At 43.4% G+C, this 27,258-nt stretch overlaps 1 protein-coding gene across 1 annotated transcript in view; it reads right to left on the minus strand.

Moving 5' to 3' along the window:
* Positions 1-27,258, minus strand: part of LOC126262536 (high affinity cAMP-specific and IBMX-insensitive 3',5'-cyclic phosphodiesterase 8) — a 1,685,047-nt gene that overhangs the window by 1,580,740 nt on the left and 77,049 nt on the right. The window contains exon 2 of the mRNA XM_049959212.1: positions 19,972-20,081. The gene's annotated coding sequence lies outside the window, so the exon portion shown is untranslated. The remainder of the gene's footprint in view (positions 1-19,971; positions 20,082-27,258) is intronic.

The following is a 27,258-nucleotide window of genomic DNA, read 5'->3' on the forward strand; positions in this document are numbered from 1 at the left end:
TTCTAGGAGCTTCAGACCGGAACCGCGCGACTGCAACGGTCGCAGGATCGAATCCTGCCTCAGGCTGTCCTTAGGTTAGTTAGGTTTAAGTAGTTCTAAGTTCTAGGGCACTGATGACCTCAGATGTTAAGCCCCATAGTGCTCAGAGCCATTTTTTGAGCTTGTATAATCATTGCAGTATGTATGTTGTTTTATGTTATTTTATGCTCGACTTGCTACTGCACTACTGTTGTCAGGTTCTATGCAATAACATGGCATAGTATGCATTTGATCAAGATTAAGTGCAATGTACTGGAAAAGGTATGCTATATTCCATGGTACATTACCTGTTTATGTAAAATCGTATTACGCCCCCTTTACATGGTTCAAATGGCTCTAAGCACTATGGGACTTAACATCTATGGTCATGAGTCCGCTAGAACTTAGAACTACTTAAACCTAACTAACCTAAGGACATCACACAACACCCAGTCATCACGAGGCAGAGAAAATCCCTGACCCCGCCGGGAATCGAGCCCGGGAACCCGGGCGTGGGAAGCGAGAACGCTACCGCACGACCACGAGCTGCGGACCCCCTTTACATCTGAACACAGTGAGCTTGAACATGTTGATTTGCGCTTTATAACTCTGATGATGGCAACGTAGTTTGCCGAAACCATTCATCACAATAAATACTGTACAATAGCGATCTTGTCTGTTTGAAGCTGTATTTCTGTTTCTTCTTTAATTAATTTACAACTTTCTCCTAGAGTTTGGGCTCTAGGCAGCGCAGCAGTTAGTGCAAAAATATAGTTTTGTGATTATAAGCTGTAAAATATTGTATTATTACCTTGTCGCTCTCATCTCATCGTTTCAGACAAATATTATTGGTTGGCTGTTAATATATAATATTGATTATATAATATGGCTTTGGAGGGAGACCCCGTATGGAGGTTGTTTGGCCGCCTGGTCCAAGCCTATTGGACAAAACTTCGGCGACTTGCACTTCTTTATGATGAAGATGAAATGATTAGGACAACACAAACAAACAGTCCCCGAGTGAAGAAAATATTCGATTCGGCCAGGACCCCAACCAGGGACCCCCTGATCGTGAGGCAGTAACGCTAATCTCTAGACACCGAGAGTGGAGTGATTCATGATATTCTAAAACAGTGGTTGAGTACGCACAATTTATCTGTACCATAGAATTTATTAAGCTTGCGGAAGTAGAAATTTCCACTTTCTAAACCAGCCATGTCTCTGCAAGGTAGTGACAACTACGATCGATTCCGGAGTTCCCTTCGTGTTGCATATTGCGATTTCTTAGTTTACCCAATATTGCTACATTTCGATTTCAGTTACTCCTGAGTATGCTTTACAATCCATCTTTCCCTGTTTCGAGTTAGGGATGTCTTATGTATCATTTTTTTCCCGCAAACACTTCACGCATATTGTTGCGATGTACAGTTTATGCCAACATTAATTCCATTGCGTTTTATATCATCATCAATAATATTACACACCGTTTTGGTTGTTTTTCCGCACCTTTTAAAGCGACTGCATCCAAAATAAAAGTTAAATGCCTTAGGCATAGTCCTCGTCACCAGTCATAAGTCTGAAAAAGAGGAAGAGGTAGCCTGTCACGACAAGTGGACACAGCCTAAATGTTGCCAGGTCAACATATAAAGCGCAAGGGTACGATGACAATGAATATCCGTTCACACGCAGTAGCTATGTTGGTTGTCGACAAATACCGGCTAGGGCCAGACAGACGTGCTGTGGGACAACAGCAGAGGCAAACAACAAAGACTCCGATGCTATTGTTATGAATAGAATAGATGCCAACAGATGGGACAGGGTGTTGAGCGGTACGTAATTCACGTGAGAATCCTTTATGAGGAATGCCGGTGCACGGCAGCGACTGCCACTGGGAGCTACAAAGGGAGCAGAGGACCCCCTGCAGCGGGCAGCAGGTTTGTGGGATTAAATGAGGCAGCGCTATGCAGTCCCTTCACATCCGCACGCAAGAGGCTTAACACAGTTCAGAAGACTCACTGAAGCGAATTTAATTATATCCCTTACAATGCACGGATCTTCATTTGATGTTTGACGCTTGTCTGACAACCGAAATAATTCTGACACTACAGCACGCACAACCGGCCAATAAATGCAAACAAAACTGAAAGACTTCTACATGATAATAGTTTTTTTTTTTCCTTTCAGTTCATCAGTATTTACAAGTTTGACTCTGTCATCGATTTTTTCCAATCTTAGGCTAATAGTTTCATTTAGATGAAACTATTGTATACGTTATCCCCTATAATCTGTTTTGCTCATCTTCTTTCCCCTTTATCGGCCATTCCAGTGTCTCTAATCTGTCACTTTTTCTCGGAAGAGTCTTCCATAGATTCTTTCCCCATCTACTCCTTTCAGTACTTCTCCATTTCATATTTTAGCTGTCCAGTTAACTTTTAACACTCTCTGATAGGACCAAGATTCAAATGCTTCCAGTGTCTTCTTCTCCACATTTTCGATGGTGCAGTGAGACTTCTACCAAGTGCTGCACCTTTTTCAGATGTATCCTTTAAGAAACTCCTTCGACATTTCAACATCGACATCTAACAACAATAAGTTGCTTTACTGAACAAGGCTTTCTTCGCATGTATCATACTTCTGATGTTTCCCTTCGAGCATCGGGCGCGATCTGGATAGTAGCATTCTCTCACATCTTCCACTACTGCGTCGGTCAAAGTTGTGATACACTACAGCTTGCGAAAATTGTAACATCCAGAAGGAATTGTCCAAAACAGGAAAATATGTGGAGGAGACTGCCAAGGGGGAGGTTACCATGAGAAAAAGACTGAATAATCAACGAAAGGATAACGTTCTACGAGTCGGGGCGTGGAATGTCAGAAGCTTGAACGTGGTAGGGAAATTAGAAAATCTGAAAAGGGAAATGCAAACGCTCAATCTAGATATAGTAGGGGTCAGTGAAGTTGAGTGGAAGGAAGACAAGGATTTCTGGTCAGATGAGTATCGGGTAATATCAACAGCAGCAGAAAATGGTATAACAGGTGTAGGATTCGTTATAAATAGGAAGGTAGGGCAGGGGGTGTGTTACTGTGAACAGTTCAGTGACCGGGTTGTTCTAATCAGAATCGACAGCAGACCAACACCGACAACGATAGTTCAGGTATACATGCCGACGTCGCAAGCTGAAGATGGACAGATAGAGAAAGTGTATGAGGATATTGAAAGGTAATGCAGTATGTAAAGGGGGACGAAAATCTAATAGTCATGGGCGACTGGAATGCAGTTGTTGGGGAAGGAGTAGAAGAAAAGGTTACAGGAGAATATGGACTTGGGACGAGGAATGAAAGAGGAGAAAGACTAATTGAGTTCTGTAACAAGTTTCAGCTAGTAATAGCGAATACCCTGTTCAAGAATCACAAGAGGAGGAGGTATACTTGGAAAAGGCCGGGAGATATGGGAAGATTTCAATTAGATTACATCATGGTCAGACAGAGATTCCGAAATCAGATACTGGATTGTAAGGCGTACCCAGGAGCAGATACAGACTCAGATCACAATATAGTAGTGATGAAGAGTAGGCTGAAGTTCAAGACATTAGTCAGGAAGAATCAATACGCAAAGAAGTGGGATACGGAAGTACTAAGGAATGACGAGATACGTTTGAAGTTCTCTAACGCTATAGATACAGCAATAAGGAATAGCGCAGTAGGCAGTACAGTTGAAGAGGAATGGACGTCTCTAAAAAGGGCCATCACAGAAGTTGGGAAGGAAAACATAGGTACAAAGAAGGTAGCTGCGAAGAAACCATGGGTAACAGAAGAAATACTTCAGTTGATTGATGAAAGCCGGCCGGAGTGGCCGAGCGGTTAAAGGCGCTACAGTCTGGAACCGCACGACCGCTACGGTCGCAGGTTCGAATCCTGCCTCGGGCATGGATGTGTGTTATGTCCATAGGTTAGTTAGGTTTAAGTAGTTCTAAGTTCTAGGGGACTTATGACCACAGCAGTTGAGTCCCATAGTGCTCAGAGCCATTTGAACCATTTGATTGATGAAAGGAGGAAGTACAAACATGTTCCGGGAAAATCAGGAATACAGAAACACAAGTCGCTGAGGAATGAAATAAATAGGAAGTGCAGGGAAGCTAAGACGAAATGGCTGCAGGAAAAATGTGAAGACATCGAAAAAGATATGATTGTCGGAAGGACAGACTCAGCATACAGGAAAGTCAAAACAACCTTTGGTGACATTAAAAGCAACGGTGGTAACATTAAGAGTGCAACGGGAATTCCACTGTTAAATGCGGAGGAGAGAACAGATAGGTGGAAAGAATACATTGAAAGCCTCTATGAGGGTGAAGATTTGTCTGATGTGATAGAAGAAGAAACAGGTGTCGCTTTAGAAGAGATAGGGGATCCAGTATTAGAATTTAAAAGAGCTTTGGAGGACTTACGGTCAAATAAGGCAGAAGGGATAGATAACATTCCATCAGAATTTCTAAAATCATTGGGGGACGTGGCAACAAAACGACTATTCACGTTGGTGTGTAGAATATATGAGTCTGGCGACATACCATCTGACTTTCGGAAAAGCATCATCCACACAATTCCGAAGACCGCAAGAGCTGACAAGTGCGGGAATTATCGCACGATCAGCTTAACAGCTCATGCATCGAAGCTGCTTACGAGAATAATATACAGAAGAATGGAAAAGAAAATTGAGAATGGGCTAGGTGACGATCAGTTTGGCTTTAGGAAAAGTAAAGGGACGAGAGAGGCAATTCTGACGTTACGGCTAATAATGGAAGCAAAGCTAAAGAAAAATCAAGACACTTTCATAGGATTTGTCGACCTGGAAAAAGCGTTCGACAATATAAAATGGTGCAAGCTGTTCGAGATTCTGAAAAAAGTAGGGGTAAGCTATAGGGAGAGACGGGTCATATACAATATGTACAACAACCAAGAGGGAATAATAAGAGTGGACGATCAAGAACAAAGTGCTCGTATTAAGAAGGGTGTAAGACAAGGCTGTAGCCTTTCGCCCCTACTCTTCAATCTGTACATCGAGGAAGCAATGATGGAAATAAAAGAAGGGTTCAGGAGTGGAATTAAAATACAAGGTGAAAGGATATCAATGATACGATTCGCTGATGACATTGCTATCCTGAGTGAAAGTGAAGAAGAATTAAATGATCTGCTGAACGGAATGAACAGTCTAATGAGTAGACAGTATGGTCTGAGAGTAAATCGGAGAAAGACGAAGGTAATGAGAAGTATTAGAAATGAGAACAGCGAGAAACTTAACATCACGAATGATGGTCACGAAGTCAATGAAGTTAAGGAATTCTGCTACCTAGGCAGTAAAATAACCAATGACGGACGGAGCAAGGAGGACATCAAAAGCAGACTCGCTATGGCAAAAAAGGCATTTCTGACCAAGAGAAGTCTACTAATATCAAATACCGGCCTTAATTTGAGGAAGAAATTTCTGAGGATGTACGTCTGGAGTATGGTAGTGAAACATGAACTGTGGGAAAACCGGAACAGAAGAGAATCGAAGCATTTGAGATGTGGTGCTATAGATGAATGTTGAAAATTAGGTGGACTGATAAGGTAAGGCATGAGGAGGTTCTATGCAGAATCGGAGAGGAAAGGAATATGTGGAAAACACTGATAAGGAGAAGGGACAGGATGATAGGACACCTGCTAAGACATGAGGGAATGAATGACTTCCATGGTACTAGAGGGAGCTGTAGAGGGCAAAAACTGTAGAGGAAGACTGAGATTGGAATAGGTCAAGCAAGTAATTGAGGACGTAGGTTGCAAGTGCTACTCTGAGATGAAGAGGTTAGCACAGGAAAGGAATTCGTGGCGGGCCGTATCAAACCAATCAGTAGACTGATGACCAAAAAAGAATATGTGGAACAGTAGAAACGCAACAAGTGATGAATGAGGGGTGACATAGTCAATTTGAGGAAAACAGAAATGAAATTTTTGACAATATGTAAAAATGCAAACAATTTATGGATGTAAAGTACTGTATACTTCAATTAAAGTGCAGCATTCACAGAGGTTCAGTGTGGGCTGTAATTATGGTATGGCAGACAAACATGGTAGATTTTCCATCACGTTAATGCGGAACCGATTTACACTGAAAAAAATGCTCCAATTTTGGCCACCGGGTGCACATTTGACGCTGTGAATGCAAGAAATACATACAGAATTGTTTGCATGTGCAATGTATTAAGATGGTGGTGGTGGTGGTGGTTAGTGTTTAACGTCCCGTCGACAACGAGGTCATTAGAGACGGAGCGCAAGCTCGGGTTAGGGAAGGATTGGGAAGGAAATCGGCCGTGCCCTTTCAAAGGAACCATCCCGGAATTTGCCTGAAACGATTTAGGGAAATCACGGAAAACCTAAATCAGGATGGCCGGAGACGGGATTGAACCATCGTCCTCCCGAATGCGAGTCCAGTGTGCTAACCACTGCGCCACAATGTATTAAGAAAGGGCAGGAAAGATCAAATGGCTCTGAGCACTATGGGACTCAACTGCTGTGGTCATAAGTCCCCTAGAACTTAGAACTACTTAAACCTAACTAACCTAAGGACAGCACACAACACCCAGCCATCACGAGGCAGAGAAAATCCCTGACCCCGCCGGGAATCGAACCCGGGAACCCGGGCGTGGGAAGCGAGAACGCTACCGCACGACCACGAGATGCGGGCGCAGGAAAGATCAAACAAATGGAAAGGGCATAATGTTGATTTTATAATTAACAGCCGCTTACGCTTTTTGTTCAATTCAGCAAAAGAGATGTCGATGAGACGCTGTACAGCGCCAGAGTTGCACCTGGTGGACAAAATTGGCGACAGAAGAGGATGTCGAGGAAGGGCAAGGCGACGTCTTTTTCTAGATCCATAAGGAACTAGAGGGCGCTGTTAATACTGTTTTTCGCGTCCACGGCGCGAAATTACGAACATGTACACTGTTTATCGAGAGAATTAATGGGAAAATTTCATCGAACTTCTGTATAAAGAGATTTGCAACTGCTGGATCTAATAGACTACCCATGGCAGCACAACCCATCCCATTGTATTTAATTGTAATACTAGCCATTGTATAAATAATAAGATGAGGTAAGATTGCGCCTAAACAGACAGATCACGTCACTTTCAAATAATTGGATTACTATGTCCAAAGAGCGTTTGATAGACTCATTCGTAAACAGCGCCACCACGTCAAAACTGACCATTATAACATCAATAAGTCGAAGACAGTTAATTTGGCAGATAAAATCGACTGAGTTCTTAATATGATTTGCACAGTGACCTACATGCTGTACGAGAAGACTGACCAAGTGTAGCCGGCCAGTGTGGCCGAGCGGTTCTAGGCGCTTCAGTGTGGAACCGCGCGACCGCTACGGTCGCAGGTTCGAATCATGCCTCAGGTATGGATGTGTGTGATGTCCTTAGGTTAGTTAGGTTTACGGAGTTCTAAGTTCTAGGGGACTGATGACCTCAGAAAAGTCCCACAGTGCTCAGAGCCATTTGAACCATTTTTGACCTAGTGTGAGCTAACAAAAACCAAATCTTGTAAACATCGCCGAGACTGATAGAAACACTATCTACCCAGGTAATCTACGGACTAGAAGCAGTTGTTCAATAGAGATGATTTCTATTTCATTTTAAAACTTTAATTCACAAGGCAGGCGATCAAAATTTTTTTTTTTTTTCTTTGGCTGCATACGTCGTTGCTTTCTGTTAATGTTTAGAAGCGAATAGAGGAGACTGTTTTCTCCGTAGTGTTATGTTTATAAACTTTATTATGATCCAATTCTGCCTAGTTCTTAAGGAAAAGGCTCATAACAGAGTAAATGTATCGAGAGACTTTTGTCACTACGCCTAATTTTTCGAATAATTGCCTGCGTGAATTTCTGGGATGGACAACAGATACATCTTACAGTATGTTTCTGTGCAGCATATTCTACGTATCTATGTGTGAGCTTGAGGAGACAGTGTTTCTTCACTTAGGATCCCATTGACAAACACATATATGATGGTAGTTGGCTGAAATGATCTGTGTTAATTGTGTGTCAGTTATTAGGCCCTTTAAATGTATACTCTGAGCACAGGCAACAATATTTATTCAGCAATAACTGAAACGGAAACCAGGAGACCCCCTGACAGCTGTCACACACATTTATGTGGTAACTACGCGACAAGATTTAACTTTCAGACGAGACACATGGAAGTAAAATACTGCATTAAAGCTGCAGAATAATTTATAGTCATATGCTCCTGGATCCTGTTGGCGCACGGTGGACATCAAGTATATTTAAGCACTTACGTGGCCCACCTCCCACCAAGTACCGGAGTTGCTCAAACTGAGGGACGCAAACTTCTAGTACAGTTAAGGCGCAGGTGGCTATAACCAGCCCAAGAAAAATCAAGCAGGCAACAGCCTAGTACCATAGATACGACCCCAACGACATCACCAATGTTCAAGGGAAACAATAGTAATGACATTAATTACAGGAACTTATCAGCTTAGGCCGGCTGGAGTGGCCGAGAGGTTCTAGGCGCTACAGTCTGGAACCGCGCGACCGCTACGGTCGCAGGTTCGAATCCAGCCTCGGGAATGGATGTGTGTGATGTCCTTAGGTTAGTTAGGTTTAAGTAGTTCTAAGTTCTAGGGGACTGATGACCTCAGAAGTTAAGTCCCACAATGCTCAGAGCCATTTGAACCATTTATCAGCTTATTTCTTTCAGAATTGTTTTTATTGTCGTCAGTTCAAAGACTAGTTTAATGCAGCTCTGCATGCTAGTGTATCCTGAGCAAGCCAGTTTAGCTCTGCATAACTACTGCAATTAACGTCCATTTGAATCCCCTTACTTCACGCAAGCTGTGGTCTTCCTCTACGGTCCCACACCCCTTCCCCCCACTATGCCTTTCATTACCGGATTGATCTCATCATCTAACATTCAGCACTCTGGAGTAACAATTCGTTTCCAAAGCGTCTATTCCTTCCTTGTCTGCACAACTTTTCATTCAACCTCCTCTTCCGTACAGGGTTATATACAGGGTACCATATTTTGAGAAACGACTTTTGAACACTTAATTTTATATTCAGTATTAACAAATTTCTCTTTTGCAGGAATGCTTCTCTTGCTATTGTTAGTCTGACTTTTACATCTTCTATACATCGACCACTGTCAGTTATATTGCAACACTAACAATGAAGTTCATGTACTATTTTTCGTGTCTCATTTTTACTCTAATTCCCACACCATCATGTGTTTTAATTTGTTTTACTTTTATTCGTATTCATCTTCAAATCTCTTCTCAAGACATTACTTACTCCGTCCAGCTAATCCTCAATGTCCTTTTCAGTCTCTCACAGAATTACTGCTCCGTGAACTTTGATTCCCTTTCCAAATTTCCGTTTGGTTTTCTTTACTACTTGCTCAGTGGGCAGACTGAACAACTTGGGACATAGGCTACATCTGCGTCGCAGTCACACCTCAATTATTGTCTTCCATGGTAATTTCTGACTGTAGTCTGGCTTCTGTACAGCTTGTAGATAACATGTCAGTCCCAATACCGTCATGCCTGCAACGTTCAGAATTTCAAGCAGCGTATTTACTCAACTTTGTTTGAAGCTGTCTCTCAATTTTCATATGCTATGAATGTAGGTGTACCTTTCTTCGGTCCATCTTGTAAGATAAGTCATACAGCTAGTGTTGCCTCGCATGTTCATACATTTCTCTGAAACCAAAACTAATCTTTCCCGAGGTCGGCATCTACCCGACTTTCAACAATTAGCACGTTCATCAATATATTTAACGTATAGCTACCAGTAAAACCACAGTTTTCAGAAACATTTACAACATCAGCCTCGGTCGTGAATTTGTATTTCTGTAGTGGGCTAGTCTCTAACTATCTCCCACCTTCTTTCCGTTCTTCACCCCATGTTATATTAGTATAACGGACTATGACTGTCCCTATATGATTTGGTGAATTACAGTGAAGAGGAGATACATTATTTAAACTACATAAAGTAATGGAAGTACCAACGTTCTCGTATGAAAATGAAAGTTGGACGCTTACTATGCAACAGACCGAAAGGGAAGAAGTGCACAGATGATTTTTCTGAGAGCAGCAGTTGACGCCACATTGCCTCATACGAAGAGAACTGCAAATACCGAGACTGTATTAAACATATTAATTTCAGTGAAGAGACAGTAAAGTACGTAATCTACATTGCGCAGCACGATTAAAAGATCACTTTTTTAAACCCCGTAATTGTTTCCCATTGCGACGCAGAAGTTTGAAATTTGCTTAATTTCATCTGTATGGTGCCAAAGCATGGCACCCTGTGACATTTGAAACAGCAAGGCGTCGACACAAGCCAAAAAATGGCCAGAGCTCAGAATATCATGTGAGCTGTAAGGTGGGTTAATGGTGTCACATTGGCTCCATATTTCACCACAAGTCTGCCCAGTACCACTGTTGACGTGCCATGTGACGGAAGGGCCATCATGCCGCCTCTTACACACGTTTCACACCTTCGTTTGATGGCTGTAAGATGGCTGTTAGAACCACACCACCTAGCCTTGAAATCACGTAGGTTTCTTATAGGTGGCTAAAGTTTTCAACACACCACCGCTCAAAATCGACTGGAAAATGCCTCAGGAGGCAATATATAAGGGTATCAATGAAAGCATCCCTTCCCTAGGAGCGTTCATTTTCACACATTTCGCACTTGTAAACGATAACTGATAGTGCTATGTACAACAGGACGACATTCTTGACAAATTTTGCAATTCACCCCCCCCCCCCTCCCTCCGGACGATTAAACCGTTTTCTAAGGACATCGCGGAGCTGCAACACCACTGAATGTGATCTCACCCCTTTGGAGCACATTGTGACCCAAGTTCTGCTTTGGTATACAGTGTTGAACGATTAGGGACCGTTCAAAACCATTCGACGAAATTTTTAACGTGATCCGAAGCAGAAATGCTTGTTCATAGATTTTCGTAGACTTCTGTGACGTGCGCATGGATGGGTGCGACGTTAACACGCACAAAAACGGAAAGGTTCACTCTAAGATCCTCTCAAGTTCGGAGTCACCGTCGGTGCCATTTGAACTCCTTCACTGGGCTCGTTCGTCAATTCCTAATCGCAGACGGGCCAAGCAACCCGCTCCAGATATCCGTCTGCTGGCCACTGGGATATCAGAAAGGCGCTTGAAGGATTGCCTGGCTCGTCGGCGAGTGGAGATTGGTGGATCTATATCATTGAGCAAGGACATTTTCACCAAGGTGTGCAAGTGAAATCGATAGAGATAAAGGACTGGGGAGGTCCCTGAAGGAACACTTTCCGCATTATTCGCGTGTGCTTCAAAGTTGCACATTCCGCACATACACCACAGGAGGGCGCAAAACAATGGCACAGTGTAAACACGTTCTCCGCTTCGGTACACGTTCAAATTTTGTTTTTGGGGTTGCAATCCCGCAGTGTCCTTGGAAAGGGTTCGATTGTCTGGGGAGCGTCAGCAGTGGCCTGAGTTTATTAGAAAACTCATCCTGTCGTACATCGCACTGCAAACAGCGTTATCGAGCGCGATATGTGTGAAAATGAATGCCCTTAGTGAAAGGGCGGTTTCATTGACGCCCTTGTGCCAACCTCCTGAGACCTTTTCGTATTGATTCTGAGAGGTAGCATGTTTTAAACGCTTTTTCTCCGGACCCGTAAGAAAACCGCGTGATTTCAGCGCTAGGAGTCGTGGTTCTGACCTCCATCTCATAGTCGTCACACGAAGGGCTGATATGTGGGTAACAAGTGGTGTAACTACCTTCCCTTCGTGTGACACGTCCAAGGTGGCGTTGGAAGGATTTTGATGGTATCTGGTGTCAGTGTGACATCATTAACCCATCATACAGCTCACATGATCATCTGAGCTCTGGGTCCTTTCTCGCATGCGTCGACACCTTGCTATCTGAAGCATCACTGAGTACGAGAACGATGTCACACGGCGGCACGCGTTTTCACCATTACAGACGACGGTTGGAGGCACGTCTGAACCAAATTTCAAACTTATGCGTTACAATGGGAGAAAATTGCGGGGTTTCAAGAAACTGATCCTTTAACTGTGTTGCAGAGTAAAATGGAAATGGCATGTCAAAATAATGCAAGAAAAGGCAACAGTAACGTCCGTGCCCAACTAAGAAAGCGGGAGGATCAATCAGTCAAAGAAAATCTTGATAAAGCAAAATATTTCATGGCGAAACAAACAATTTTATTCTTGGTGATATTGGTACCGATGTTGATGTTTTCAAAAGATAACTGTGTAAATGAGAGGTCACATGTTCGATCTCACTCATTAGGACAGAGTCGAATGCAATGAATATTTTGCCAAAGCCATATTCAGATCACAATGGAGGCACTGAGAACGATCCAAGACGACCTGTGACGCATTAAGATGATTTACTGTCGCCGAAAGGGGCAAAACGCATGCTGCCATCTAAACCACTTTTGCTCTTTAAAGGCACACTTCTGATAATAACAGAACAACCGTATCCTTAATGGAAAACACTGCAGGCAACATAGTCGGTCGCTGAGATCCCTGGAATGCCTATCCGTCAGGAGTAGTACAATTGGGGCCTTTCTTCAAGAAATTGAAGCAGGAAATAACATATTTTTGAACATTGCTATTACATGTAAATCTCTTACACTGGGCTGAAATAGCATAAACATTAATTGTAAAAGGACAAAGATTCCTGGAAGGAAGATTATGATTTAACGTTCCATCGACGACGAGGTCATAAGAACTCAAGCACAAACTCGAATTGATAAAGGATAGGGAAGGAAACCAGCCGTGCTCTTCCAGAACACCTATCTCGTCATTTGCCTCAAGTGACTTAGGAAAGCCACTGGAACCTAATATTCGGTGGTCTAATGCTGATTTGAATCAACATCCTCTTAAAGCGATTCCACTGTCCTACCACTGTGCCATCTCGTTCGGAAAATGTTTCTGCGTAGGAGACTACACGTATTGTAAGAATAATGTCGCCATCACTACGAATAGGAAAGCAGCTAAGAGTGAGTATTGATAGGATACAGAAAAGGAAACAACACCACATATTATTCCGTAAAATTACACGCCCAGGTCACTGCTTGATGAAACTGTTAGGATCTATAGAAAAAGTTGATGAACTTTGGTAAAAATCTAAATAGCACTGAATGAATGAGGCAGTGTAGTGGAGGAAAAGGGGGCAAATTTCGATTTAGTACGCAATATTCAGATTTTTAAAATCCCTACAAGAATGAGTATAAAGCAGAGATATGTAAGACTTCAAGGTGCCTATGAAATAAATTACGAATCGGAACGTTACTGAAATGTGTTCTTAGAACACTCCTGTTTAAATTTATTGCTAAAAAAATATTGAAGAGAGTGGAGGAAATTTTCAGAAGCAGATTAAAAGTGCAACGCAGTCACGCCACTCACATATTTGTACAGATCTTAAGATATGTTATGAGTATTCTTTAGTGAGGACTGCAAGGGATTCTGGTATACAGGACAGAATGAGATTTCACCATCCGTAGAACTTCATCAATATCTTTGGTACGATGATTAAAGTGCCGTTTCGCTTTGGACTTCACAGTAACAATATTCGAGGTGAAAATCCCACGTTCCAGCACGCTGCGTGCTGTTTCCTGGGTGGCACACAGCAGGAAAACATTTGTCACCAGGCCGGAAGAGGACTGTCGATGTGATGGTTCCATTGCATGGCGCACGGCTTAATACTGGGCACTACAAGAACAGATGAGACGGCGTATACTGAGTGCTCTATTCACTCATAATGAGAATTCATCAGATAAAATATTTTTTACTGAAATTTATATCCTAAGACATAATTTTCACTCTCAGTACCTGTCTGGAATCTGTAGAATGAGGGCCGCGGGGGATAGCGGTGTGTGCGTGCAGTCCTTAGCGTAAGTTTGATTAAGTAGTGGGTAAGCTTAGGGGCCGACGACCTCAGCAGTTTGGTGCCATATGACGTTACCACATTTCCAAATTTATTGAAATGTCGTGTAAGGTTTGCTGGAATTCGCTAAGTGCTCTCACTCTGAAATACTGGATGAATTAAGTAAGGGTGTTTGTGTGCCGTCGTTACGCTGTCTCAACACAAACACACAGTTTATAACTGTAATAATTGTTTTATTGTGTTAAACTTTTCACGTAGTGTTATATCTTCTAAAGAGCAGAATACGACAGTTTTTAAAATTTTTACACTCCCTCAATGACCACGCGAAACATAGAAAATCAATCTTTTGTTGCCACTGGAAGCTGTTTGATGGGCAACCTGGAACTAGTATCGTGTCCCCGGATAGTCGGTGCGTAATAGCGACAATATTTCAGTTTTGTTATTATTATTATTATTGTTATTCCTAATTTCATTTTGGCTTTTTATAATTTCATCCCGTATTAATCAGCTAAGTTCTCGTTTCAACAAGATCTATGCCTGTTTCGACGTATTCTACGACATAGTGACGTAATCAATATATTTTATAAAAGTAAGTGTTCAGTGTGTTTGCCGCTAAAAGAAACGAGTCCCGGTACGGTGAAGGGAGTTATATGGTATGGTAGCCCCCTGTCCCCCATCCATTCAGAAGGTTCTCGTTTTTACCTAAAGGGCGTGCTTCTGAAGACGTAACGGCTAGGAAGTTTCACCCTATAGAAATTTCTAGAACATTCCAGAACATTCGAGGGTGCTCGAGAACATTCCAGAACATTCGAGAGCATTCCATAATGTTCTGGAATGATCCAAAATGATCCGAGATGTTCTGAAATGTCCGGAACAGTATGGAACATTCCGGAAGATTCCAGAATGTTCGAGAATATCCCGGAACATCTTTGTGGAACGTTGCAAAACACTCTCGAATGTTGTGAAATGTTCTGGAACATTCTGAACCATTCGAAGCCCTTTTGGTATGTTCTAGAATTCCCCACTGTTGGGGCTACCCATTGGTGGGGGTATATAAAGCAAGACCCGTCGTGGATTCGAAAGTCAGTTTCTTATCAGTGACGGAGGGAGGAACCGAAAAGGTGGTGCAGTGAGGGAATAAAAATAGCGGAGTGTGAGGAGTCAAAGCGATACAGTGACTGAATATAAATGGAAAATAAAGTGTGAAAGTGTGTGTAGTGTACATAGTGAATTTTCTAGTGGAAAGCTGATTTGATATGTATTTTAGACAAGCCCCAAACGAAAAAGGGGTTAGCTCTTACCAGTCCTGAAGCAAAACGTCGAAAACAAAAGGAACAGCTAAAAAAAAAAAAAAACACAGGTGAAGAGCGCGAAGCATGTTTAAGTTCCCGACGAACGAGAATAGGCGGCCGGAGTGGCCGTGCGGTTCTAGGCGCTGCAGTCTGGAACCGAGTGACCGCTACGGTCGCAGGTTCGAGTCCTGCCTCGGGCATGGATGTGTGTGATGCCCTTAGGTTAGTTACATTTAATTAATTCTAAGTTCTAGGCGACTGATGACCTCAGAAGTTAAGTCGCATATTGCTCTTAGCCATTTGAACCATTTTTTCGAACGAGAATAAGCAGTGAGAAGTAGAGAAACTGAAGAACAACGAAATGAACGGCTTAATGAATCAAGAACAAACACAAACACGTCGTAATCAGAAAAATTAATAACGTCTGCCAAACTCTTATATCTTAACAAATATTTCAAATACACTGGTATATGCATGCAGAATAAGGCGCTGCGTTCGGCAACGCTTATGATATAAGAGAAGTGTCTGACGCAGTTGTTAGATCGTGTAGTGCGGCTATAATGGCAGGTTATCAAGATTTAAGGGAGTCTGAAAGTGCTGTGATAGTCGGCGATAGAGTGGAGATGTTCCTGTACGACCATTTCACGAGTGTACCGGGAGTATCAGGAATCAGGTAAAACATCAAATCTCCGACATCGCTGCGGCCGGAAAAAGATCCTGCAAGAACGGGACCAACGACGACTGAAGAGAATTGCTCAACATAACAGAGGTGCAACCTGTAATACTTATTTTTGACCTATTTTGTATCTGTATCGATATTTCTGTGTCAATTAGTAGTACTGCTTATGTAGAATGCCGTATCTGTCATGGAAAATCTTTGACTATGTGTACATTTGACTTTGTAAACTTTTGAAAGATGCTGTTTCAGTTATGCTTGTGAATTTAAGTAACTACTGAAATGATGTTTATATAATGTACTACAAATGACTTTGCCTGTAGTTAGGGAACGTAGTGTTGAATGTAAAAGATGTGGGGAAGCCCCGCAGCTATGGAAGTAGCCCTGCGGAGTGGAAAAGGTGTGGCTGGCGCGCAAGTGGGAACTCTTCCTTTCGTGTTAGCAGAAGAGCCAACACCGTGTTACGAGTGGAGGCCGAAACGAACGCGTTTTAGCTCAAGCAGGTTAGCGTGAGAAGGGAAGAACTATACTGACGTGAGGTCTGGAACATGACGAGGAATGAGAATTCTGAAATCGGACGAAATTAGTTTGATACTTAACTTTAATCCATTAATGATGAACGTCGCTCTTGACGGTACATGATTCAAATATTATCTGTTCAGAATACATTCTTAAAGATAGTCATTACAGTAACTGAATATGACACCTTGCTAGGTCGTAGCAAATGACGTAGCTGAAGGCTATGCTAAACTGTCGTCTCTGCAAAATGAGAGCGTATGTAGACAGTGAACCATCGCTAGCAAAGTCGGCTGTACAACTGGGGCGAGTGCTAGGGAGTCTCTCTAGACTAGACCTGCCGTGTGGCGGCGCTCGGTCTGCAATCACTGGTAGTGGCGACACGCGGGTCCGACGTATACTAACGGACCGCGGCCGATTTAAAGGCTACCACCTAGCAAGTGTGGTGTCTGGTGACACCACACTTTCTTTGTGGCGGGTAAGGAGCCTGGGCTGAGCAGTGCTGTGGCCCATATTCCTGGAGTTTTGAGGCCAGAAGAGCTTAAGGGCAGTATTTAGCGGCCTCGGATGCTGCATTTGGTGATACCATTACCATGGCCTGTTTTTGGCCCTGTAAAAATATAATTCCGGCGCCAAGAAGATATGCAACAGGGCGAGGCCAATAGTATTGCTCTGACTGCACCGCCGCCAGGTTAACATCCCCTGCAAATTGCGCCACCAGTGCCGCAAGCCTTCCACTCAGCCGCGTGGGGTAGTTACGGCGTTTTGTCACGGCTTCCCCCGTCGGAGGTTCCAATCCTTCCTCCGGCATGGGTGTGTGTGTCGTCTTTAGCATAAGTTAGTTAGATTAAATAGTGTGTAAGCTTATGGACCGATGATCTCAGCAGTTTGGTCCCATAAGACCTTATAACCAATCTCCAATTTTTTCCTTCTACTAAATTGTTTATATTTGTAAAACGACCAGGTATTTGTGAAATTCGTTCAATTTTAATAATAATCGTGGTGTTGCCAAAAGCTCTATCTTACATCGGTGATTATCCCAAACCACAAACCTGGACATGAATCGTATCCTAGTTAATTTAATTCCGAGTGTCCTAAGAGTAAGTGGTTGAACTTGAGTTTAATGTTGTGTTGTCCTTTGCATAGCCAATTATACTTTTTAGTAGGTCTAAAGACTTCTTATCAAAGCTCATTTGTTGTTTAAAGTTAATTTGTTGTACTTTGCTTGATTGCTAATTAATGATGAGAACACTTACCATTTCTCATACATACTGGGATAGTTTTGTTAATGAGCATGGTCCTTCAAACCACGAAAGTTGTCCTCATGTACTAGGCTAGTCAGTTAATCAAGCAATGCAAAGGCTCCTTCAGAGTCAGTGTAGTTAGATCTTCATTCTGTTTAGTTGCTTCAAACCGAGTTTAAGAAAGAACTATTTATTGTGTTATCTATTCTAACGCAAGTTGGTTAATGCAAAGGCATAGAGACCTTGTCCTAAGCAACGAAGTTATAGGGTATGATCATTAGCAGACCCCTTGATTTCAATTCAGAATCACTTCAAGCTTTTCCCTGTTCAGTACTGCTACTAGTTTCAGTTGCACCTAATTCATTTAAGGTACATGTTGTTGAGAGGCATATGTTACAGTTTGCTATCTCTTTGACCATTTGTTTGTCTGACTTCCAAGTTAGCAATACATTTATCTGCAAGGTTAGGTTACCGTGTTGTCGTGTGAACGGGTATAAAGAAAGAGTTTTGTGTGTGTGTGTGTGTGTGTGTGTGTGTGTGTGTGTGTGTGTGTGAGGAAGGTTATTAGCCTTAGCACTGCCTTCTAGTTTATTATATTGCTTGACACAAGAATGCCTAATTAGGCTGGCAACCGATATTAATATGTAAAGTTACAACTTGCTTTTATGCCGGGAGAACGTCTGTTGCTAACCCTCTTGTTTAGTATTGGTTACACTGTGCTGCAGTGTTTCAGAAACGAACCCCAGTTTGATTGTTCTGTTTCCAGTAGGTTATCTCACGGTCACAACTTCTAAAAAACTCCTCGCAAAGGAATAAAGTTAGCATCGATCGCCGTTTAAGGTAAGCGGTGATACTGTCACAAACCCTTCTGCAAATTGCTGCATATTTCAGTGATGGGCCATCAACAAGTGTGAGCGTGCGAACCATTCAATGGAACACCATAGATAGGAGCTTGTTCAATTTAATGATAATCTATAAATGTTAGTACATGGATCAAATGTTGAAAGTTATTTTGTTATCATTTTCGGGTTGGGTTCTTTATTTCAGCTGGTATTTTTTCTGCTCTTGTAATGGAGCAGAAGGCCCACTCGTGTACTCTTGATGACTGCACGACACAAAGCTTTACGCCTCGCCTGGGCCCATTAACATCAACATCGGACTATTGATGACTGGAAATATGATGCCTGGCCGGACGAGTCTCGTTTCAAATTGTATCGAGCGCGTGGACATGTACCGGAGTGGAGACAATGTTATGTCAGCAGGTGACTGTTTAAACTGACGGAGGCTCTTTAATGGTGTGCGGACTCGTGCAGTTGGAGTGATAAGGGACGCTTGATACGTGTAGATACGACTCATATACGTGACATGTACATTAGCATCCTGTCCGATCACCTGCATCCATTCATGTCCATTGTGCTTTCCGACGGACTTGGGAAACTCCAGCAGGACAATGCGACACCTCACACATCCAGAATTTCTACAGAGTGGCTCCAGGAACACCCTCCTGAGTTGAAACACTTCCTCTGCCCACCAAACTCCCCAGACATGCATATTATTGAGCATATCTGAGAAGCCTTGCAACGATCTCCACCGCCTCGTACTCTTACGGATTTATGAACAGTCCTGCACGATTCATGGTGTCAGTTCCCTCCAGCACTACTTCAGACATCAGTCGAGTCCATGCCAGGTTGTGCTGCGGCACCTCTGCGTGCTCGCGGGGGCCCAACACGATATTAGGCAGGTGTACCAGTTTCTTTGGCTCTTCAGTGTAGTTACAATAAGTTTTCAGTATTTTTTTACCTCTTATACTTCAAAGATTATCGTTTTATTCTTCTTATTCAGTCTTCTTATTCAGTCTTATATCAACCCCCTGAGCGAAGCCGGGTATCCCAACCAGCACTGAATAAAATTAAGTCCAGAATTTACGTCTTTAATAAATTGAAACTGAAATGGAAAACGATCTTAACATTTATTAATTAATCTGCTTCCGCTACAAAACAGGTTTTGTGCGTATAGAATTACTGCTTGTTTTTCTGAAAATAGTGGAAACACTGGCTACTTGAAGAGCCACAAGCTCCAGAACTCGCGCTTTGCGCGGCGAGAACGACTTGAGTGAGTCATCCGCGCGAGCCTCCGCGGAGCTGCGGTGCTGATACGAGGCAGGAAGTGTGTGACGTCATTGAGAGAGAGAGAGAGAGAGAGAGAGAGAGAGAGAGCTGCATCAGCGGCAGCCTGCAGCGCCTACCTTTCTGGATGAATGCAACAAGTGTGGCGGCGGCGGCGGCGGCGGCGGCGGCGGCGGCAGCAGCAGCAGATGGAAAGACAAACAAGGCTCCGTCAATTCTGAAGACGTACCTGCAACACAAGGAGAAACGGCCACGTCAGCCATGCATGCTTTTGTTACAGACTGAACAGCGTCTTGTTCCAAGGCGAGGAAAGTCAGTCTGGGTCAGTCTCTCGTCCCCAGCTTGCTGGTCTCTCTCTCGTCCGCATTTGTTAGGCAGTTAGTGTCTGTCTGTCGTTCGGAGTGCTAGTATGTCTGTCGTTCGGATCAACCTTTAAAGCCGGCAAAATGAGAGTCTTTCCACTCCGCTAGAAAGAGAACTCAGCGAGTGGTCGCCCGGTCGGGGCTTAGTTCCTGCATCTGAGTCTGAGCGTTAGGCCGCCAGTCTGCTCGAGTTTGCTCAGGCAATGGTCATTGGCGGTAGGATCGATCGGTTGGTCGGTCGCGCACTGAGACACAAGGTGACTTGTCCGTCTTGAGCGTCGGTGCACGTGAGGTCGCCACGTGAGTGCAGTGGGCCGCGGCGTATTGCGAGGGTTAGTGACTTCGCGGTCGACACGAGAGCAACAGGAGCCAACCCACGACATCGGTCTGGCCGGTGCGAGCTGCGACGCCGTGAGGCGGGAGATCGGCGTGCCTTCCTGCGTCCGTTGAAGCGGCTGGCAGCGGACGGTTAGGGAGAGCGATTTGGGGGTGCTGCGCAAGGTCTTCTCGAGAAATCGCAGTTCATTAAAAGTTAAGTGATTGGTGATATGTTGTTTCATTTACTCTTGTTAAATTTTACTTGTTTTCTTGGTCAGGTCACCAGCCGTTTTGCTTTGGGGTCGTCTCACCATTATTCTCCGTTTGCCCACCCCGGTAAGGTGTTTGTTTATAAACAGGGTGGTCCGTTTTTCCCTTGTGGAATAGGGGTGGGTTAGAGCAACCTGCGGTTCGGGTTGTTCGGCAATCTTCCTATCAATCTACCGTACGTTAGTAGCTGCCTCTGTCATGTTTGTCGGATTTGGTGTGTTAACGAATTTATTGCTTGGAGTGTAACGACATACCTGAAATATGTTTTTATCGTTGGAAACTTTGATATTATTACCTATGATCTTGAGAGGCCGTATCTGTGTACTGTAGAGCATCTTAACTATTGTTTGGCCAACCTTGTAGAATTTTATATAAGATTGCATTTCATGGGCTTTTATTTAAATGATCATTTTAGTATATAAAGTTGCCACCCTTTCACCGTAAAACTTTTCTTAGAAGTTAAAATCAAGTTGTACCTTCGGTGGCAAGTTTAATATTTTAATTGTTAGTGTTTTGTACCATTTCCATCCTTCCTAAGGGAGGTGCATAGTTTGTGTGCTTGTGTAAATTGTTAAAACTCAGTTTAAAGTAATCTGGTGTGTTGCAGATTTGCACCAGAGTCTTTCAGAGGCTGTTGTGAGCGGTCGTAACTACGGCCATGTCAAAAGGGAGTAGCAAGGTTCTCTGCCCGAAAGCTCATACAGTCAAAACTTGTTTCTTTCTGCCTATAAATACATTGTAACTTTGATATTTAGAGGGTGCTTTCTGATTATAATTTTACATCTGTTTCTTTTAAAAAAAATGCTTTTAGGCACTATTAAAGAGAATAAAATTTCCATTTGTTAAAAGGAATTTGGTTATGATTTCATCAGTTACTCCCTGGCAACTACTTCCATGCTTACATGGTGTGATTAAATGTGTTCATGTTCTTGATGAATCGCTAGTAAATAAAATAAATTCTTAAGAATATCCTTTGAAAATAAATCACGGTTCATCGCTGAAGGTTAAGAATTCACACAATACAGGATGCGGCGCTGAAATCTGGACAAATTTAAATTTAAATTCGACGCCATGTTGAAGTTCCACCAGAGGTCGCGGCTGGCGTTCTTGAAAGCCATAGGCATCTATTAATCAGTCAGGACCTCAAAATGGCCGAGATGTTAAGGACAAGTTCTGTGTACAACCGACGAGCCACAATTATGTAAAGTCATCGCGCTGGGCGTACGCCCCGTGAAATGGTTCGATTCTCTGGGTACCCGAGATCAATTGATTACGATACTACGGCCAAGCGTAATGCTTCGGAGAAGTCTGGGGAAGGTTTCACTAATCCGCTGACGAAACGTCATTCGAGGAATCGCATGTCGCGAACTGCGGCAGTCATCAAGAAAGATCAGGCGCTGATTTCGTAGGACCGGGGGCAATTGCTGAGGAAATTGGCGTCAGTTTTGAGTGTCGGCGAAGAATGCATCGGGTGGCAGAGGAGGACCTCATACGAGCCATTTAGTCCAAAACTGGCGTTCAGCCTGACCGGGTTGCCTCCAAACGACTTCTCCGATAATTGTGTGGTCGAAGGCATATGCGACACTCATCGGTGAAGAGAACGTGACGGCAATCCTGAGCGGTCCATTCGGCATGTTGTTGAGCCAATCTGTACTGCGCTGCATGTTGTCGTGGTTGCAAAGATGGACCGCGCCACGGGAGTCGGGAGTGGAGTTGCCCATCATGCAGCCTATTGCGCACAGTTTGAGTCGTAACAGGACGTCCTGTGGCTACACGAAAAGCATCATTCAACATGGTGCCGTTGCTTTCAGGCTTCCTTCAAGCGATAATCCGTAGGTAGCGGTCATGCACCCGCAGTAGTAGCCCTTGGGCTGCCTGAGCGAGGCATGTCATCGACAGCTCCTGTCTCTTTGTATCTCCTCCATGTCCGAACAACATCGCTTTGGTTCACTCAGAAACACCTGGACACTACGCTTGTCGATAGCCCTTCCTGGCACAAAGTAACAATGCGGACGCGATGGAACCGCGTTATTGACCGTCTATTGACTGGAAGTGATTGGCTGTCGGACCCCCTCCATCTAATAGGCGCTGCTCATACATGGTTGTTTACATCTTTGGGCGGGTTTAGTGAAATCTCTGAACAGTCAAAGGGACTCTATGGAGCACGCATATTAGATCAGAAACGAAGATTGGGATTTTGAAACTATGGTAGAAAGTACAGCAACGTATGGCGCAGAAACTTGGGAAATAATTGAAATAATTAAGAGCAGCTTAGTGACAATGGAGGTGAGATTTTGGGGTGTTGCTGTAGGTTGACATTCTGGAATAAAATTAAGAAATTCATCGGAAAAACGAACATGAGATCAATATAATGAAAATGATCAGAGCAAAATGAAAGATGAGAATGAGATGGAGATGAGATGGGCATGTATGCCGTTTGGGTGAGGACAGATGGTCTAACGCAGTGGTTAGGACTGTGGACTCGCATTTGGGAGGACGACAGTTCGAACCCGCGCCCGGCCACTTTCATTTCCCTAAATTGCTTAAGGCAAATGCATGGATGGTTCCTTCGAAAGGCACGGCCCCTTTCTTTCTCCATCCTTTCATGAAGCGAGAGTGTGCTCCGACTCTAATGACTTCGTTGTCTGCAGGGCTTTAAACACTAATCTCCTCCTACCACAGGGGGCCTATGAAGATGAAAGAATGGCTCCCAGCTAATAGAAGAAGGGGAAGGCCGGAAACAACATGAGAAGAGCGAGGCAGAAGTATTTCAGAGATGAATTTGCAAGCGGAAGATTGGAAAAATAGGAGATTTCACAAAGTAGGGTACGAGAGACAACTGCAATGTCGCATTAAACTGCAATAAAAGAAACGTTAAAATGCTATCAGTAATTACTTAATTCCGTCCGTTTCCCTAAGAGGAAAAAAACATGCATCGTCACGAAACTGACAAATACTCGTCTCAATCAGAAAAAAAATGTGTATACATATTGTCAACATTTGCGGCCATTCCAATAACATTCTGCTGAAAAATGTCATCACTATCTGGGAAGACATAAACATGAAAGACGCAAAATGTTCACGTCGCCCACAGCTGTCAAAGTGCCCATGGAAGCAGGGGTGAATGTCCCCCGTCTCCAACGGACTGCGTTCATGGCTCGGTGCCTGTATGGAGCAGTCGTTCGCCATGATGATGGCGTATCCAGACAAGACCATGGACATTTTCTAACAAGGTACGTGATTCATCTGACCCGTTTCCACGTATCCACTGATACACGGTCCTCCCTCGATATTTCCGTGCCCACTACTGTTGATGTAGTTACCTATCAGTGCAGAGACGAGTTATGTTATTTCAATTAATACTTGTTAGCCAAAATCGCATACAGGAAATGTGGTAATTAGTTTCGACCGTTACCGGTCATCTACAGATCGAAGTACACACAGCAATTTCTAAGATAAGAGAACGATCAAAACTAGTTATCACATGTCCCAAATGTGATCTTGGGTAATAAAGATTTTACAAAAGCAATCAACATTTTCCACAACTTTACTGTTGTTGGACGAATAAGGGAACATGTAGGGGTCGTCTACTATGGAGACGCGTGTTAAACAAAGTGATTTGAACGTTGCGCTCCAAAACACTTATGTCTGCACCAGCACTGTACTCATCAATTGAATTTGTCAACAGCCGTCTAATTGACATGTTATTTTGACTACCAGTTTCGCGCACTCCACTATGCCTATTCCATCTTCAGGCCCATATGCATCTTTTAAAAATAAACGATATTGACTTACAGTACCACATATTCCTGGATGTACTGAATTCAAAACCGTATCCCTAGTATTTCATTCGAAGACTTGATTGAAACTCCTATTTTTGCGAGATGTATATGGGGCCTGGAGATGGTATAGGTGGAATGCCCAAAATGGTAGTAAAAATAAAATAAAATAAGATCTCAATTACACGGCTGTTGGCGAATTTCATTGATAATCAACGTCCCATATCCTGTCTGACGGGGCGTGAAAGCCTCCGAACTTTACGTTCTGTGGTATGACGCGGGGATCCAAAAACGTGTGGTCTACTCTTGTTTTTTACCGTCCTCCAACCACAAAAGTATTACACTAAAAGCCGTCCATTCGCCGTTTCCTAGATGCTCGTTCCCAGGCGCTGGATCAAAAAAATCTACGCTTGAAAGCAGCAATGCAGTGTAATTATTCGCAATATTAAATAGGAAACACTTGCCGAAAGTTTTGGGAAATGTTAATTTCGTCCCGACCCGGCTTTCCGCTGCTTATACCAACGACAGGAGACAAGTGAGTGTCACAAACACGAATAAAATGGTGTCGTTCAAATGGCTCTAAGCACTATGGGACTTAACATCTGAGGTCATCGGTCCCGTAGACTTAGAACTACTTAAAACTAACTAACCCAAGGACATCAGAAACATCCATGCCAGAGGCAGGATTCGAACCTGTGACCGTAGCAGCAGCGCGGTTCCGGACTGAAGCGCCTAGAACCCCTCGGCCACAGCGGCCGGCTAAAATGGTGCGCTATCTACGTAGATATTACTCATGCAGACAGACAAGATACAAAAAAAAAAAAAATAAGATGCACAGTATTTACAAAGGAAAGTATTACATTTTTATGACAAGCAGTTGTAGTTACATTTAAATAAAACCTAAAAATAAAGTTTACTTTGTGGATATAGCTACTGGTAGAAGTCGACGATTTTAATGTAAGATGAGGAACCACAGTTCAATGTGTTTTTAATTCACAGGATGTCCTAGACATGTTGCTGCAAACTTTGACGGGTTGTACATGGTGTCTTGAAAAACAAAGCGAGGATAGGAACTCGTGTCCAGGAACGTCGTCCAACGACGCTACGGAGCATCGAAGTTGCAGGCGATGGCGCCTACCACTAGGCTGCCCTTTCGGCAGCAAACGCGACCTTGTTCGCTGACAGGTCATAGCGTAAGGTCTCACAATGTTCCCTGATCTGGAAGTATCTTCGCGTTTGCTGCCGGATCCTAAAATCAACTTGACTCGATATTTCGGCGATCCAACGTCACCAGCTTCAGGAGAATGCTGCTTCTGCTTATGAGTCCCACTGAGAACCGACACGAGGCTTTTTTTTTTTTTTTTGCTTTTTCCTTAATGAAAATCATTCGCCGGCAGTGGCCTACATATGCCGCTTGAAAGATCCCCTCGCTTCTGAACTGATACTATTATTACTCAGCTTAGCCGCGAGTCCGTAGAGGGTGGTACATGTGACGTACACTATAACTGGTCAGCATTTCCACCAGGAATTTGCGAGTGTAAGTCGGACCTTCCTTGGTCCGCCTTGGTGGGTCGTGTCGTCGGATTTCCTCCTACCTGTGCACGGTACAGCTCTCGTAAATGTCGTCCCGTGCAGATTCTTCATTGGCGCATTGGATGTCTCTGTGGTGGAAGCTAATTATCTGAAATGCTGCCGGTCAACTTTGGGGTATCTGTTTACTCGATATTAACATTCAGAATGCCGTAATATCACTTTTATTCCTATTAGATCAATTATGAAACACTCATGTCACAAACTATTCGTAACCGAGAGCATGGCTACCATCGAACAAGACAGGAAGATCTCTTAACGCCGACTGCCGACTCTGGCGCGCAGTCCGTATCTCTTACTAGTTTCGTCACAGTTCGTGTATTTCCGATCAAGTTCGTACTTACTAAGATATGCATTTGTTAATGAACGGGTGTGAATTTTAACGAGGCAAAATTATGATAAATAGTTTCAAACATCCAGAGGCTCCTCCTAGTATTCATGTGGTCACAAATGACTTTAATTATTGAATATAAATAAACAAAATCGGTGACTTTGGCGCCAAGATGGCGGTACTTCCCGTCATGTATATTTCCCAGGCTAAGGCTTGTTGCTACGGTCCAGCGCCGAGCCCCACCCCACTACGCGCAAAACATGGTCGCTTCGTCACCTAGCCAGCCAGCGTGGGAAATGCTCTCCGATTCATGGCCGGCTACGGACTACAGCACTTCCTAACTATAGTGAATACATGAATGAGAGACGATAATTTATTAAAACTGGTAAAAATGTCTTCCTCGCATAAGAGGCACCTTACACGCTCTTCGGCCAATAGATACGACAGATAGACATAGAACATAAAAAGCATGGTAATACACGATGATGAACATTACACGATAGATTAGAAGCCGTTCGACGGAAGGCACTGTATACACAAAAGTAGTCATCAGTAGAACAGACGAAGACATCCAATTGGAGACAGGAATTTAGAAGGACACTGAAGAAAACACTGTAGCACAAAAAGAAGAAACACTGACGTACGTAAACACTGGTGACTGCCGCACGGAAACACTAGTGACGATCATTGGCGAAGCACTCACAAACACACCGATGAAAGGGGAGAGGTGGGGGGGGGCTGCCTCTGTGTAGGAGG

The sequence above is a fragment of the Schistocerca nitens genome, chromosome 6 (genome assembly GCF_023898315.1).
Source record: "Schistocerca nitens isolate TAMUIC-IGC-003100 chromosome 6, iqSchNite1.1, whole genome shotgun sequence".
Lineage (NCBI taxonomy): Eukaryota > Metazoa > Arthropoda > Insecta > Orthoptera > Acrididae > Schistocerca > Schistocerca nitens.